We start from the raw sequence: 16,988 nt of genomic DNA on the forward strand, positions 1-16,988 counted from the left end.
GAATTGGTGGGTTCTTGGTCTCACTGACTTCAAGAATGAAGCCGTGGACCCTCGCGGTGAGTGTTACAGTTCTAAAGGCGGCGTGTCCGGAGTTTGTTCCTTCTGATGTTCGGATGTGTTCCGAGTTTCTTCCTTCTGGTGGGTTCGTGGTCTTGCTGGCTCAGGAGTGAAGCTGCAGACCTTCGCAGTGAGTGTTACAGCTCTTAAGGCGGCACGTACTGGAGTTGTTCATTCCTCCCGGTGGGCTCGTGGTCTCGTTGGCTTCAGGAGTCAAGCTGCAGACCTTCGCGGTGAGTGTTACAGCTCATAAAAGCAGTGTGGGCCCAAAGAGTGAGCAGTAGCAAGATTTATTGCAAAGAGCGAAAGAACAAAGCTTCCACAGTGTGGAAGGGGACCCGAGCGAGTTGCCGTTGCTGGCTGGGCAGCCTGCTTTTATTCTCTTATCTGGCCCCACCCACGTTCTGCTGATTGGTGGAGCCAGTGGTCTGTTTTGACAGGGTGCTAATTGGTGCGTTTACCATCCCTGAGCTAGACATAAAAGTCCTCCACGTCTCCATCAGATCAGTTAGATACAGAGTATCCACACAAAGGTTCTCCAAGGCCCCACCAGAGCAGCCAGACATAGGGTGTCGATTGGTGCATCCACAAACCTCGAGCTAGACATAAAGATTCTCCACATCTCCACCAGACTCAGGAGCCCAGCTGGCTTCACCCAGTGGATCCTGCACCAGGGCTGCAGGTGGAGCTGCCTGCCAGTCCCGCGCTGTGTGCTCGCACTCCTCAACCGTTGAGGTGGTCGATGGGACTGGGCACTGTGGAGCAGGGGGTGGCGCTCGTCGGGGAGGCTCGGGCCGCACAGGAGCCCATGGAGGGGGTGGGAGGCTCAGGCATGGCGGGCTGCAGGTCCCAAGCCCTGCCCCTTAGGAAGGCAGCTAAGGCCCGGTGAGAAATCGAGCGTAGCGCTGGTGGGCTGGCACTGCTGGGGGACCCAGTACACCCTCCGCAGCCGCTGGCCTGGGTGCTAAGCCCCTCATTGCCCAGGGCCAGCAGGGCTGGCCGGCTGCTCTGAGTAAGGGGCCCGCCAAGCCCACGCCCACCCGGAACTCCAGCAGGCCCGCAAGTGCTGCCGCAGCCCCAGTTCCCGCTCGCGCCTCTCCCTCCACACTCCCTGCAAGCTGAGGGAGCCGGCTCCCGCCTTGGCCAGCCCAGAAAGGGGCTCCCACAGTGCAGCAGTGGGCTGAAGGGCTCCTCAAGTGCCACCAAAGTGGGGGCCCAGGCAGAGGAGGCGCCGAGAGCGAGCGAGGGCTGTGAGGACTGCCAGCATGCTGTCACCTCTCGATACCAGTAGCACTCTCCCTCTCCCACTGGTGACAACCAAATAAACGATTCCTGATAGTGGCTAATATTCCCTTTGGGGGAGGGAGCAGTAAGTCACCCCCAGTGGAGAACCACTAACCTAACCCAATTTTTAGGATTGTTGTTTTTTACATATTAGTACAATTATAGAGAGTCCAGTACCTAGGAATGAACAAAAGAAAAGCACCCAAGAATTATTAACTCCTGTGGCAGATGCCATTACCACTCCACCCACATCCCCTCAGCTCTCACCTCAGTACACTGATGGGGCTTCCCACAACTGCCTGGGACTCTCTGGCCTTAGGAGTACAGTTTTTCTGCACACAAAGCAATTTCAATGTTGAGGCCCTCAGAAACAGGCCTTAACCACTGATAGATGGTGAGTTGGTGTACAAATAACCCAGCTTCCTAGCTGCTTAGTTGAGATCATTCTAAGGAGTGTTCTCCATTATTTCCCAGAAATTCCTAGTAAGATCAGACTCCATTGTCTATAGTGGTAACTGGTTGTATAACACACCCCATCCCTATCCAATTTTCCTACTACCCCACAGGCATTTCCTAGGATTACTTCCCAAACTCTGCACAATTTCCTCTATCTTTCATGTGTTTCTTTTAGCAACCTACTACCTACAAATTATGCCTTCTATTTCTTTGTGTGTGTGTGTGTGTGTGTGTGTGTGTGTATGTGTGTGTGTGCGCGTGTGAGATGGAATCTTGCTCTGTTGCCAGGCTGGAATGCAGTGGCGCCATTTCTGCTCACTGCAAACTCCGCCTACTGGGTTCAAGTAATTCTCCTGCCTCAGCCTCCCAAGTAGCTGGGATTATAGGAGTGCACCACCACGCCTGGCTAATTTTTGTATTTTCAGTAGAGATGGGGTTTCACCATCTCTTGGTTGGCCAGAATGGTCTCAATCCCGTGACCCACCCATCTCGGCCTCCCAAAGTGCCGGGATTACAGGCGTGAGTCACCACGCCCAGCCTATGCCTTCTATTTCTATAAATGTTCTACCTTACTGATTTATCAGGCTTCTCATTAGTACTTACCCAGGTCTGGTGTTTCCGATTTTTTTAAGTACCACAAATAAACTACTGTTCTGCTCTGGGGACTACTGAAAATTGTGATCAACACGTCCCAGATGGTCTCAATGCATGTAGAAAATAAGAAGTTGAAATTCTCATTTCTCGCTCAGTCTCTGAGCCCAATCTAACCGCCATATTGATGCCACATAGCTTCCTTCTAAAATGTACATCAGATCATGTCTGACATGAACCTAGTGGTCTTGTCCATTGCTGTAACCTCAGTCCCTAAAACCACAACTGGCACATGGTAGGTACCTGGTGCTATTTGTTGAATTACTAAGTGAATGTCATTTTCACGCTTAAAATCTTTGCATGTTTCCCTATGTTATCAGTAAAAGGCCAAACTCCTAAAATGGTACATAAGGCAGAGGCTTCATGGCTCTATCTCTGCTTCCCTCTCCAACTTCATCTCTCACCACTTACGTATTCTCCCTTATTCCAAAATGTATATAAATAACCTGTATTTTAGCCATCCCCATACTCATGGTTCCTATAAAATTACATTCTTTTTATGGCTGTGTTTTTGCATATGTTGCCCCCCTCAAGTTGATACCAACAGGTTCCTGCAGAGGCTGCTCAACTCTGACTTCCTCTGGATGGTCTGTCCTGATCCCTTTGAGTAAGGGTAGTCTTTTAATGTTCCCATTACACTATTGTAATTTCTGGTTTGCTTAATAATCCGCCCCACCAGAGAGAGAGAGAGTGTTTTGAAGTAAGAGGCCATGTCTTTGCTTTGCAGTTATTCCCAATGCTTGACATATTTTAGGTGCTCAGAAAATAAATGCTTGTGCATTAATGAAAGGCTTTGATTGGTCTCTGTAGTAATATTTTGAAGACACTTTAGTATGTTATCCACATTCCTCTAAATCAGCAACTGACTCACGCCTAGAGAGAATATTGGGGAATCTTAGGGATTCCCTAACTGCTAACCACCTTCAGAAAGATAAACCACAGGTACACAAACCGCATTATCTAAGCTTCCTATTGTTACAATTTGGCTTTACTAATCGTGAGAAGAACCTAGCGCCTTGGCCAAGGAATAATGTGACCTGCCACCTGAGCTTGTAGAGGAGTCTCAGTGTATGAAAACAAGCTCCTCCCATGTTGCACAACCAAGTGGGTGGCTGTCATGAAAACCCAGAAAAGCTGTTTGGAAGTGGTTCTCTTCATTGAGCTGACCTCTTTCAACCCAGCACAGCTTCAGGATGGAATGTTTACAAATTCAACATAAGGCCTTAAACCTTGAAGCTCAAGCCCTGTATTAGTGAGCTGGTTTTATGGAGACAGAGGGTAGAAAACAAGAGAAGAAGATGTACTGGTTATGCTTCAAAGGCCCAATTAATTCTACATCTAAATCACCTTCAGAGAGAAAGATCCAGCTGGGACACAATGACCCCTCCTCCCTTCCCCACCCTTCTTCAACTCTAATCCTCCCAAAGCAAAGCTGGTTAAAAAGCCCCAGACATTTCCTTTCCAAAACTACCCTGAGACTTGGATAAAGTCTAATCACATGACAAAAGAAATTGTATTGAAAATGAAGAACATAATGAAAGAAGAGTTTTTACTATATTGAGTCAATCATGCAACCGGCAAGCACTAAGCATCTACTTATGTGAACAGCTCATGCATCAGGAGGCACTTGTTTGCCTTGGGAAAATGACATTCTTTATAAGGTGCACATGCCCTCCAAGACAAAGTATCTTGTCAAATGCTGAATATGATGTCTAAAAAGTAATAGATGTTCACATGATACTAAATCTCCTGTATCCTGTACCCTGTCAGTAAGGAGACATTAATTGAAGTCTCTCTTGTGAAGTCTGTTTCACTGAGCTAAAAATCAACCAGCATCCATTTTAAACAAAACAGATGACATAGGTCCTCTACTAGGGCCAGCAGCTAATTTTCCTCAGTTCCAATTTCCTAATCTTTAAATACCCTATTGATACCTGTTTATTTCACCAACAGTCATTCTACCACTATGTAATTATCCCTAGTTCTCTAAGCCCTTCAGTCATTTGACCACTTGTAAAACTTGAATGAAATATGAATGTTGTCTTTTTCTTCCTGTTTCTAAAAATACCTTCCACTTGACAATGCATGATAACATATGCCATCACAAGCACACTTCGAAAGTATGATCTACACAGCACAGGGGAGTCCCCTCAACTCAACAGGGAGTTCTTTGGGAATTGATTCTAGGAGTTGGTCCATTTGAGGCCATGAAAGTTCCATGTAGAAACAAAGGTAAAGGCTGAACTGTCTCAGAAAGAAATCGTAGAACCACTAAATGCCCAAGCTCAAAGGAACTCCTGGAGACCACAAAACCAGCTAACTCATTTGACTGAGGATACTTTTGGATAAACCAGGGAAGGTATTTAAAATGCTCAAGTCCCAATAAAAAGGAAGGGGAAGCCAGGCCAGGACTCAAGCATTCTGATGTCCACACTCTCCTCTTTCTACTGCTCCGCACAACCTCTCAATGAGCATTACCATTACTGAATCCCACAGCCTCCTGAACAAGCTTGCCTGGCATTGGCAGTGCCAGACATTGGCGATGTGTTTAGCCAGTAGTTTAGATAACCTACGGGAAGAGCTGAATGTTCTTTGCTATGCAAGTGCTAACCATCTCAGGTTACTTTCAGACCAGTAATTCCACGTGGCCTTTATGAGAAGACTCAAAAAGTTACTTATCCAGGGCCTTGTAGATAATTAATAGAATAATTAATTAGGGGCAGAGTAGAGACTAGATTCCAGTTCTCCTAACTTCCTATATAGCATAATTTCTCCTCCATTAAAGTCTCCCATGCAGAGAAATCTCAAAGAGGAAATGATGGATTTCAACATTCAAGTCTCAAACCAATCATTTTGAAACCAACATACTATATAATATCCCATCCTACTTGTCTAACGTTGGCCAAAACAATCTCCTTCAGCTGAAACCTTCCTGGTACCAACTTTTCCTGCTAGAGGCAAACACAAATCCAGCTAAAATAACTGCTACTGCTGTTGTAAATATCGTTATTACTTGTAGGGCTCCACAGAATGAGAGGTAATTCTCTTTTTATGTGCAGCAGTAGCAAGGGTGTTTAAATGTCATCTTTATTTTGACAGTATTTCAGAGGAAGGCATTAATGCCACATTCTATTTAGATAAATTTTTATTATATTGAAGGCCAGTGCCTTTCCATATTGGATTCTCTTGATGGACAAAAGACTCTGAAATGGCACCCAAAAAAGTATTTTTTAAAGCACTATTGTTTTTATGGAAAAAAATTTAATTCTGACAACAATGTATAGAGAAGGGTAGCCTGGCAGAATTGCATCAACAACGCTAGTGATTTAAATTTGGTTTTACTTTAACTCATGGCCCTAACACCTTCCTTCTCCAAAGACTCCATGCCTGACTAACAGTCTCAGTTTCTATGTGGCTTTCTTTTTTATATGTCATGCCTAAGATGTAATGAGTAGTTCAGCCTTTACACAGATTATCAGGTGAATTTAGGCAAATGGTATGCACAGAAAGAAGGTCCTTTTGCAAAAGAGAGAGAGAGAAAGAGCAAGAGAGAGAGTGCAAAGAAATAAATTCTCCTGATTATTTAGTGCTGGTAAAGAGAGTATCAATTAGCACAGCCCGTTTAAAACCGTGATGGTGAAACCAAATTAGAGCCAGAAAATGTTCAATCTTTTTGACAGTCACTCCTGGAAATAACTCCTAGAAAAGTTATGTAAGTAGAATATTCATTCCAGTGTTAACCAGAATGGGGAACAGAGGCTTATATGCATGAGAAAATAAGGATGTCCATTGTCATGTTGACTAAAATAGAAGAAGGGCTGTGAGACAAAAACTGGAAAAAACCTCAATGTCCAACAATAGAGATATACTGTAGTAAAATAGAGTATCAATGTGATTACATGTGCAGCCATTGAAAATAATTACAAAACTTATTAAAAATATTTTTAAAATGAAACATTGGAGAATACAAAAGAATATGTACGTTTTAATTATAGTAATTCTTAAATATGTCATTCCCTGCTTCAAAGCCTTCAATGGCTCACCACACAATCTCCTTAATATGGCCATTAGGCCCTCCTTTGTCTGGTCTCTACGTACCCCTCCAACCTTAACTCACCCCACTCCCTAACTGCCCTGGGTCTGAGTGTTTAGAGACCTTAGAAATTGCCTAAACATGTCACCCTCAGTGATCCCCTGAGGCATCACTTCTTTAAGAAGGCGTCCGTAACCTTCCCCACAGCAAGGGTTTCTATGTCAGCACTATCACACTGCATTGCAATTGACTGTGCACTTTTCAGTTGCCCCAAGTGGACTGTGAGCTCATTTTCAACTGAGATCTTGTCTATCTTTCTCACAGCTGTGTCCTAGAACCTGGCACAGTGCCTGGCCTATGGAGGGGCTCATCAGATGTGCATTGGATGGATGAAAAAAGAATGATCAATAAGTGAATCAGTGAAGGAATCAATAAGCAAATATCATGGCTACTAGCCTCTCTGCTTCCCACTTTGAGTGAATAACTGAATGCATGTGGACCTGTGTTCAATGCAGCAAATGCAGACAAGAAGAGAAGATAAAACATGAGAACCTGTGAATATTGGGGTAATTGAGCTGACCTCATTTTCAAATAGTTTTTAATATTTCGGAGAGTTTTGGGAGGTAAGGGGATAGCTTTATTGAGATATAATTCACATGCCATACAGTTCACCCATTTAATGTGTAAAAAACAATGGTTTTTAGTATATTCACAGAATAATAAAATCATCACCCAAATCAATTTTAGAACAGTTTTATTACCATGAAAAGAGTCCCCCTACTGCCACATTCATTAGCTATCACTCCCCACCCAACCTACCCATCCTCCTCAGCCCTAAACAACCACTAATCTTCAGCCTCTATTGATTTACCTATTCTGGATCTTTCATATAAATGGAATCACCTGATATATGTTCTTTTGTATCTGGCTTCCTCCACTTAACATGATGTTTTCAAGGCTCACCCATGTTGTAGCATGTATCAGTACTTCATTCCTTTTTATGGCTGAATAATATTCCATTGTATGGACATATCATCTTTTGTTTTATCTATTCATCAGTTGATGGACATTTGGGTTGTTTTACCTTTGGACTATTATGAATAATGCTGCTATGAACATTCATATATAAGTTTTTATATGGGCATAATATTTTCATTTCTCTTGTATATATAGCTAGGATGAAATTGCTGGTTCATATAGTAACTCCGTTTAACTTTTTGAGGAACTGCAAGGATGTTTTCCAAAGTGACTGCACCATTTCATATTCCCACCTTCAGTGTATGATTCCAATTTCCCCACATCCTCACCAATGCTTACTCTTCTGGCTCTTTGATTATAGCCATCCTAGTGGGTATGGAATGGTACTGTGGCTTTAGTTTGCATTTCCCTGATGACTTATGACATTGAATATTTTTATACGCTTATTGGTCATTTGTATATTTAATATTATTCAAAATCTTTTTTTCAATTTAGAAAAATGTTTAGAATGAGGAATAGTTTCTAATAAATAGGATGTACATAGGATATCATTCTGAGCTTGTAGTGATAACCACCAAAGGTAAAAAGTACAAATAAGATGCCTTAATGACCTATAAGGGACAAAAGAGACAGCAGGCTTCATTCCTGACTCTGGGCAAGTTACCTAGCTTCTCCAAGCCCTGGTTTCAACATCTGTAAAATGGAATACTAACAATACCTATATGATAGGTCTGGTATGATAGTTAAATAAAATGTACATGTAAAACACACAGCATAGTCCCTAGCAAACAGCAAGAACTCAATAAATCTTTGGTGTATGAAACTATGGTAATTAAAATTAATCATTTTTTTAGCTACAGGACTTACGGGAGGCTTTATTATGCAAATATGCATTATGATTCTCAAAGAAGAAAGAATTTGTTTCCTAAATTTAACTGATCATGGAATCCTTTTTTCATAGGTCATCTGGCAGAGCAAGTGGTCTAGGAACATGCTCTGGGAAATGCTAATCTACCTCTTCTCTCTTTAACAGACCAGGAAACTGAGACCATGAAAAGAACTGCCCAACATATTTAGTCACTTGATAACAAATCCAAGGAGAGAACCCAAGTTCTCCTCTTCCCCTATTCTTCAGTGAAATGCATGAACCCATCACCTTGACAAGAAGAAGCCCTGTGTCCACCTGCCCCATACTCCATCTGTTTGGTCCACAAGCTCGGTCCCCACCCTATCAGGCCCATCCTCATATTGTCATGGGCTGGAGCAAGAGTACAAATGGAGGCCCACGTGACATATGTCTAAATGTGTAACAGATGTAAGTAAAGTTGACAAACTGCTGAGGAATATATGTTTCATCCCCCTGCCTTGGCAGGTGAACCTTCATAATGACCTGAAAGGCCAAGTTGAAATTCAGAACCCCTCAGAGTTCCTCAGTGAGCGTGACCCATGAGAGAGGGGATCCTGAGGCTGCATCCCACTTCCTGCCACCCCCGGCTCTGTCCCACACTGCAAGCACCTTGTTAACATGCAGATAGACCCCTCTGGCCACATGTCCAAACTTCATCCACAGGCTGCTGTGACAGCAACCTCCCAAACCCCTTCAGAACTAGGGAGTGTGCAGGCTGACAGCAGGATGGACTCTCAGGAAGTCAGACCCAGGAAGAGACCTGGGAGTGAAGGTGGGTTCAGGGCTGTTTGGGCAGGAATATGGGGTCCCAGGCACCTGAAGTCTAGAGGGACATGGGCTCTGAGTGGATGTAGTCCGTCAGTCCTGCAGACTGAATGCCCTGCAGGAAGAGGTATAGCATGAAGGGGGCCAGAGCACAGCTCTACCAGAGCTGCCCATGTTCAAGGGCAGTGCTGTTCACTCTACCCATCTGAATGCCACAAGGATTGTTTCAGGGAAGATGCCTGAAAAGAAACATCTGTGAAAATCAGATTGCAAATCCCTTTCCTGAACCATGAGCTTTTTAACTGAAACAGCCCTGCAGCCCCACTGCAGAAGGGTCAGCCCAGAGACTCATGAGCAGCTGCACTGGGATGGCTTCACGTGACACACTGAGGCATCAAGAGGGGCATGCCAAGGTGACCTAGGGAGCCTTCTTTCAGGCCTCCACTACCCCCATTTGGTAAATTAGGGAAGATTAGTAAAAACTGAAAGGAGACTCCAGGCTCACATTATCTCTGGATGGTTTGCTACATGTAACTAATCAGAACTTGACGGTAGAAAGCAGATTGTCCATTATCATTAGTATGATTTCAGGCTGCTTAATGGCTCCTCAGTGAGTTGAAAACATATTTTTAGTTTTAATATCAAAACTTGTCAGAATTTGTTTTGTTAAAGCTAACAGAATGGTACAGGTCAGATCAATTATTATGAGAAATTTCATTGAGGAAGTGCCATATGTGGCACTATAAAAAAGACAGAGCAGCACATATGGCTAGGAAGAAGGGATGGCACTGTGTCCCCTGCACATGCATGACACCGTCACGCCCTTCAGCCCGTCACTGTGGCCATACTTGAATGGGAAACCCCTTCTCCATCTCCATCCCTGCCTTATGCTGTCCTCTCTCCCCCAAAACCGGTGCTCTGCTGGTGCCCCAACCCCGGAAACCTGACAACCAATTTAATTTTTGTCTGCAAAGGACTTGGTTAACAGGACTTCTGATATCCCAGGGAATGGAAACTTTCAAACAGGAGACAAAGAAAATGAATGGACAATTAAAAGCAGGGCCCCAAGTCAGATTGAACTCTCTCTCTCTCTCTCCTGCTTGGTATCAGGGGTTAAGAACACCAGTTCTGGGATCAGACTAGCTAGGTTTAGGTCTTGATAAATCAAATCTCACCTTGAATTGTAATCTTCATAATCCCCATAATCCCCACGTGTCAAAGGAGAGGCCAGATGGAGGTAATTGAATCATCGGGGCGGTTTCCCCCATGCTGTTCTCGTGATAGAGTTCTCACGAGATCTGATGGCCTTATAAGGAGCTCTTCCCCCCTTCACTCGGCATATCTCCTTCCTGCCAGAAGGTGCCTTGCTTCGCCTTCGCCTTCCACTATGACTGTAAGTTTCCTGAGGCCTCCCCAGCCATGCTGAGTCAATTAAACCTCTTTCCTTTATAAATTACCCCCATCTCAGGCAGTTCATTATAGCAGTATGAAAACGGACTAATACAGGTCTCTACAACTCCTTCATGTGACAGTGTGCAGGTTACTTCATCTCAATAAGCCTCACTTTTCTCATCTGTAGTATGGGGATAATAATATCCATTTCTTCAGGTGCCTGCTGGGAAAACTAAATGAGAATATGTGTGTTAAAGCACTTAGCATGATGCCTGGCAAACAGTAAAAGTTCAATCCATATTAATAATTGTCTTCATTTGTATGTCATTTACAGGCAATAGGTTTGGTGGAAAAACATACAATTTAAGTTAGGAAATCTGTATCTACCACTGGCTGTAAGACTGGCTAGTCAGTTCACCTCTCTAGACCTTCATTTCCTCATCAACAAATTGGGGATAATCCTACCCATCTGGCAGAGTTGTTTCAAGATTCAGGGAGCTACTGAATGGGGAAAGTGCTTACAAACTATAATGTGATATGCAAGCATAATTTAATGTAATCATCTCCAAGCTATCCCCGAGACTCTGAAAATGCTGGACAGCTGCCATTTATATGACTTTCTTCCGAATATGGACTGTCCAGGCAGTCGAGTAATAACTAAAATCATCCTAAGAGTCTAATGATACAAAGCATCAAAACAAGTCAGAAATGTAGAAGCCCTGACTCAAAAGGGTCTGAGATGTACAGCAGAGGCGTGTTCACAAAGGAGCTGCCTGGCTGATTGCACTTAATAGCTTAGCATCCTTAGGTTATATATATATATTCTTAAAGCCCAGAAATTGATATTCAGCAGCACAGCTTCCTTTCATATAATAGTTTTGTCTCTTGAAATCATAGCTCAAGAGATAAACCAGTCTGGGCCTCTGAGATGCCCCACAATGGCAGCCATGCTTGGCTAGCCAGATTTTGCCCTCAAGTTTTGCTGATGGAGGATCTGACCACTTGGCTCGGATCATGGAATTTTTCAACCTTCTGGTCCCAGCTCTTGGCTATTATGCCCTCTGAAGGCCCTTCCAGCCTGGTCTTTCTCCAAGGCTAAGTGAGCTGATTACTTACACACAACTCCTCTCTTGGACTCTGAGGCTTGGAGGGTGTTGAGCATTTTATCTTGAATCTCTTACTTTATGAAATCCTCTAGGATATACAAAACAGGAAAATGGAAAGGGAGAATGAATGTTGTAGAAAAATGAAAGAAAGGAGGAGAAAACAAATGTTCTCCCTGACTCTGCTTCACCTCTTCAGGTGAAGGAGGAGGAAGGGTGCTGTCAAAGTTGCACCAGAGCCAGTTCTGAGAGAGAAGCACTCTGGGGAAGAAGCAGCCTGCACAGCTCAGGGGAGCTGCCGACTCCTGGAGGAGATGGCCCCTGCCAGCGCAGACCCAGCCTTAGCTGGACACAGACAGGGCAGGATCCTTGGCTCCTGTGGTATCAGAAAGAGGTGACAGGCACATGCCTGGAGCAGATTAACCTCAGGCAAAATGGAGAGAGAGGCAGAGCTGAAGTGGGATTACAGACCTCCTCTGCTCTGGTCTTTACCTCAGTTTCCTCTTAGCTGTGGAAAAAAAAAAACCCTCGTGTGTAATTTGAACATTTCTATTCATTGGGTGGTGACTAAGGCTCAGCAGGCACAGACCCTGAGCCTCGTCCAGACTCAATTGCTGTCTCTCCTCAAGTTCTCTTTCCCTCCCCACCTGCCTCGCGATGCACAGGTTCCTTCCTTTCTCCTTTCTTTCCTCAGTCCTCTTGCTGCTCTCTCCACTTTCTCCTGCCTCAGACTCTTTCATTCAAACCCTTCTTTCCTGTTCGCCCTCCTTCCTGCTCCCTGCCTTCCTGTTCCCCCCTCCTTCTTGTTCCCCTCCTTCTGTTCCCCTCCTTCCTGTTTTCCCCTCCTTCCTGTTTTCCCCTCCTTCCTGTTTTCCCCTCCTTCCTGCTCCCCTGCCTTCCTGCTTCCCTTTCCTTCTCGTTCCCCCTCCTTCTGCTCCCCCTCGTTCCTGCTTCCCCCTCATTCCTGCTTCCCCCTCGTTCCTGCTTCCCTCCTCGTTCCTGCTTCCCCCCCTTTTCCTGCTTCCCCCCTCCTTCCTGCTTCCCCCCTCCTTCCTGCTCTCTCCCTCCTTCCTGCTTCCCCCTCCTTCCTGCTCCACCCTCCTTCCTGCTCTCCCCTCCTTCCTTGCTCCTGTCCCCTTCTCTCTCAGTTCCTCTCCTCCTCTCTCCTTTTGCTCTCCTAGTCTACCTTTCCTGTTCTTATCCTACCTCTTCAAGATGCCCTGGTGGGGACTTTCTGATTTCTGTTTCTGGCTTCTAGAACTTTGAAAGTAATTAAAATCATATTCGTATATGTATCTGTCAAAAGGCCCCAATATTGGTGGGGAAAGAATTAGGCAGGGGAAATGGTGATTCATGTTTAAATAAGTAAAATAAGTATAATAAAACCACTTTATAGTAAATTTTCTAAGATTGCAGACTGCTTTTTATATTTCTTGTGGTTTCCATAGAGCCTAGCATTGTGCCTAACACATAAAAAATGCTCAGTAAGTATTTGTTGAACGAGTGCCTCAACCAATGAATGTACGAATATGGAAACAAAATGTGGTTTATTTCATTTAAACACATATAGCCACAGTGTCCATTGAGCCAGAAAGCAGGGATGTATGTCTTTAGAGAATCTTGGAAATCCTCGATGGAATGTACCTATTCACTTATAATTAGCATAAGTATTATTAAAATGTTGCCCCTCTTCAATGGGCTAACATTTTCCTTGTTTACATTACTAATTTTCTTGGCAAGCCTTCTTTCACAAATATAGGTGAAAGAATCCACCTACAAGTTCTGTACACAAAGCCGCTGACTCTGCTGGTGTCCCATGTTGACTCTGGATTACTTTACCCATCTCCTCTGCACCTAACTGGTTCATCTGCAGGATTCGTCTAACTCATCCTTTCACAAATGTTTCTCTTATGCTTCTTTGTGCCAATCTTTATGCTGAGTACTTCACATATATCGTCTTATTTAATTCATACAACTTCTGAGAAAGGCATATTATTGTCCTTACTTTTCAGATGAAGAGCCTGAAGCTAAAATTGATCAAGTATCTTCACCAATTTTCCCAGTTTGCCTACCACAAAAGTAGTTCCTGGCATGCAGGCCTTGCGGTTTTCAAACCAGGACAGTCCCAGGCAAGCTGTCCCAGTTTGGCTGGGACTGGGGAATTTCCCAAGACATGGGACTTTCAGTGCTAAAGCTGGGAATGCCCTAATGCACACTGGAAGAGTTGTTCACCCTGCTCTAGTCATGTGCCCAGGGCCATTAGAGTCAGGATTCAAAACTGTGTCATCTGATTTCAAGGATCTACTTTTAAATAGCCTGCCCTGCCCAGCCAACCACTAATCCTACATTTCTAGCTGCTTCAGAGACATCCCACAGTTACCTCACACCCCAAATACCACCCTCTAAAACATCTCTCTTCCCTTTAAGCAAACTGTGCTACTCTGTTAAGTAATATCTAAAGGTACCCTTATAATCACTTCCAAACTTCTCAAATCCTTCCCTCCCTTGCTATTCCCTTTACTAGCACCCTGGTCCAGGTCTTCAGCCCCTGAATTCCCACAACCAAAATGTTTCTCTGCCTCCAAGTGTCCACCCTGCACATCATCCTCAGATTTATTCCTTAAGAGGGTAGACATGAAAGAGAATTCACAGTCCAGCCTTGTATCCGACATGTTAAAAAGCTAAGGCAAAGAGAATTCAATAGCGCCTCCGAAGCTGCATCAGGGCAGAGCCCAGTATAGCACCCACATCACCCTCACCCACAGGCCCGCGTACTTTTCAAAGCACCTACCCTTGCCTCTCCTGTGGTTCCCTTTGGCCACAGAGCAAGTCCAAATTCTGCATCTGAAAACATTTCAGCCTCCTGGTCCTACCTACAATTCTACCAAGTACCCTCTCTGCTCTGCTAAGTTTGTCTGGCCTTTGCAGCTGCAAACCTCTGGACCACCTCTGCATCTTCTGTTTTTGCCCACCTACTTTCCCTCTATCACTGAGGAGGTTTTTAGTGAGCACCTATTATGGACAAAGCCTCTCTCTAGTGAAAACACAGAAGAAGACACAGTCCCCAAAACAAACAGCTTTCACTCTGGCTCAGGTTTCACTTCCTCATGACCCCTCCCCCAACCCCTTTCCTCATAACTTTCCAGAGTATACATTTTCGGTACCAAGACTTTTGGCATTTAAGCTATTGAATCCAATTTTTTATCTGTTCCATGTAGGTGGGTCTCAATTTCTTAATAAGATTGTCAGGTCTTGGATATAGTAATACTGGAGAGCCTTTCTTCCTGCTCCCCACAAGACATCTGACCTTGTGATGGGTGTATAATCACTGCTTGACAATTTCTTGTTGAGCTGAATTAAATTGGTCACAACAGATTCTCTACCACAAACCATCCTATGCAACAATTTTTTTCTCCAATTCCAGTGTACATAGCAGTCATTCTGCCAAAGAAAAACTTGACTGCATATTATTTTCATTGCAGTCTAGAAGGGCAAGAGCTGACATCAAATTGACCCACTTGCATTTCTTTTTCCACCACTAAGGAGGAACCCGCCTCCTTCCGTGCTCTTCCTCCTCCCCCAGACATCTCAAAGAACCTAATCACCATCTTCTGAATCCTCCCTGTCACCTTCCGCCCCCTCAACCAAATGCACATACCACCTCAAATACCGAACCACAACTCAGATTTTTAAAGTTCAAGAACGAAGAAGAAGAAGCAATTGACTCATTTTTCCTTGATTCAAAGTGCTGTGGGTTTTCTAAAGCAGCCCCGACACCCCTTATGTGGGCCTATTTCTGCAGCCAGGGCAGACCAAGGAGCTCCTACTTCCCTAGCCAGATTGAACAATGAACCATAAATTACACAGCCTTGATGTGTGACCTTGGGCAAATAAGTTGCTTCACTGCTCTGGGCTTAGGATTCCTCAGCTACAAAGGGAGGGGCTTCTCTATGGGCTGTCTGAGGACCCCTCCACTGGCACATTCTATGACTGTGATTTCTTTCTCACTCCTAGATTCCCTCCACAGAGCAACCTGCTCCAAGAAGAACTCCAGCCCCAGTAAATCTTCCCTTGCCAACACAGCTCTTCCGCTGCCAGTGCAAAAGGTGGAAAGATGATTCCTTTTCTTTGTTTTGTTTTGTTTTTGATAAGTTTCATGCTGAGAAAAGCTCATGAAAACTGCTAGTTCACCCAAGATGGAAAGACACCCCCAGTAGAAGGGCAAACAGAGCTCCGGGGCTCTCAGTTACCCTATGGAGGCAAAGTGATTCTAAAAGCTTTGTCAGTTTGATTTCAGTGGCTCATAGGATTCTTTGAGCCATTTGCCCTCTCAAAATAGACAGTAAGTAGACAAGAGTAGGTCCTCAGAAAAGCCACTCCTAGTTTTGGTATTTTGTGGATTCTTTATTTGGATGACACACAGGGCATCAGGTTCCTATTGGCCTTTTCTTGAATAACTTGCTTACAAAGGAGAAGGAAATGCTGCTTAAACCACATTTGCCTTCTATGGAGAGCAGCTCTTCATAAATAAGAAACCCTTTGAATCTGCTGAGTACCTTGATGAGTTCGGATGTGCAAAATGGACCCAGAGCAAGATGTGGAAAGAAAGGCAGGGAAGAGTTGAATTGCTCCGCATAACTAATAAGAAAAATTGGAATTTGTCAGGAGAACCCAGGAAGGATGAGGATGAGAAAAAAGAGAGAAGGGTGGAGAGAAGAACCAGCAATTTGGATGAGGCTGTGGCTCTATGTGGGGTGCAATGGCCAGTGAAAAATCTCAGGGATGGGAAGGCAGAACTTGGATGACTGTTTCCATATGTGGCTGTGTGCTGTTGCAATAAAACCGTCTCCATCCTCCTCTTAAATCTACTCTAAAATCTTCTCTGCAAACTTTCATGAATAAGTGGGGATTTTTGTTTGTGTTGGTGAACTCAGGGAAGAGGCTCAATTTCAGGTATGAGTCAACATGGATTAGAACAACAGAAAGCATAGAGCCACAAATTTAAAAAGCAGGAGTTAGAAGCCAGGGGTGATTATAAGACAGTAATCCCCAAGGAATTTGGAGAAATTGTGAGATGCTCACGGTGTATTGAGTTAGTGGTTCAAGCTTATGTTTTCTAAATACCAAATGGGAAAGAAATTTGGAATTTGTTGAGAGAATCCAGGAAGGATGAGGATGAGAAAAAGAGAGAATAATGAAGAGAAGAACCAGCAATTTGGATGAGGCTGGGGCTCTATGTGGGGTGCAATGGCCATGCACATGTGTGTGAATGCACACACACACACGACTGGAAAAAAAAAAAATCTTGAAGAAAAGGCCAAGAGAGAACATTTGACCAGCCCAGGCACAGGGGAAACCTCAC

Source organism: Nomascus leucogenys, chromosome 3 (genome assembly GCF_006542625.1).
Source record: "Nomascus leucogenys isolate Asia chromosome 3, Asia_NLE_v1, whole genome shotgun sequence".
Lineage (NCBI taxonomy): Eukaryota > Metazoa > Chordata > Mammalia > Primates > Hylobatidae > Nomascus > Nomascus leucogenys.